The sequence below is a fragment of the Bison bison genome, unplaced genomic scaffold, assembly GCF_000754665.1.
Source record: "Bison bison bison isolate TAMUID 2011002044 unplaced genomic scaffold, Bison_UMD1.0 scf7180017864519, whole genome shotgun sequence".
In the NCBI taxonomy this organism is placed as follows: Eukaryota; Metazoa; Chordata; class Mammalia; order Artiodactyla; family Bovidae; genus Bison; species Bison bison.
In genome coordinates, this window is record NW_011495072.1 from 4791068 (window position 1) to 4791896 (window position 829).

An 829-nucleotide genomic window follows, 5' to 3' on the forward strand; every position below is an offset into this window, starting at 1 on the left:
GGGGAGGATGGAGAGGCGGGGGAGGGGCGAGGCCATTCCGCCGCCTCCCGAGGAGCCCGGCCAGCGCGCCAGACGCAGAGGACGTGAAGCGGGGTGACCCCGCCACCCCGGGGACGGGGACGGCGTGGGCTGGCGACCCCAGGCTCTTCACTGACCCGCCGCGCCCCGCGGCCGCTGAGGCCGCGTCTACACGGCGCCGGCCGACACTCACACTGGACTCGGTTTTCCGTAAATTGACTGATATATTTTCTGACTGCATTGACTTGGGGGGCTGGGTCTCTATTCCACCAAATCTCCAGAAAACAGAAACAGCCACCAGATCCACTCCCTTCATCTTTGGTCTACAAGCAGGGCCTGCGCACACACACTCTCTCTCTAATTAAGCCACACCAATTTGCACGTGTAGACACGGATGCACCTCAGTGATTGTAGCCCTGGGAATGCACAGCTACTGTACTTCTGTAGGCATTTGTCCTTCAGTAGGGGTGGAGGCGGTGAGGGGGTGGAGAGAAATAATGCTGATTCTACCATTCTACCCTGGTGATGTCCTGAAGCTTCTTTAACGGTCTGGACGTTACTTTGAGGCCGCCAGATATAAGTAGAGATAACATGAACACTTTGCTGTCTGCGGTAGCCTCTAGAGACCACCCACCTCTCCCCTGAAGGCCCCAGGCAACAGAGCAATGTTGTTCTAAGCTACCTGAGAAAAATACAAACATAATGTGGGCCTTTCTGAGAACACAAGGGACAGGAATAATAAAGTGCCATCATTTCGCTTTCACTTGTAAATAGAGTGGTAGGAAGAGTGTGAGAGAAAATGGGGGTGGTG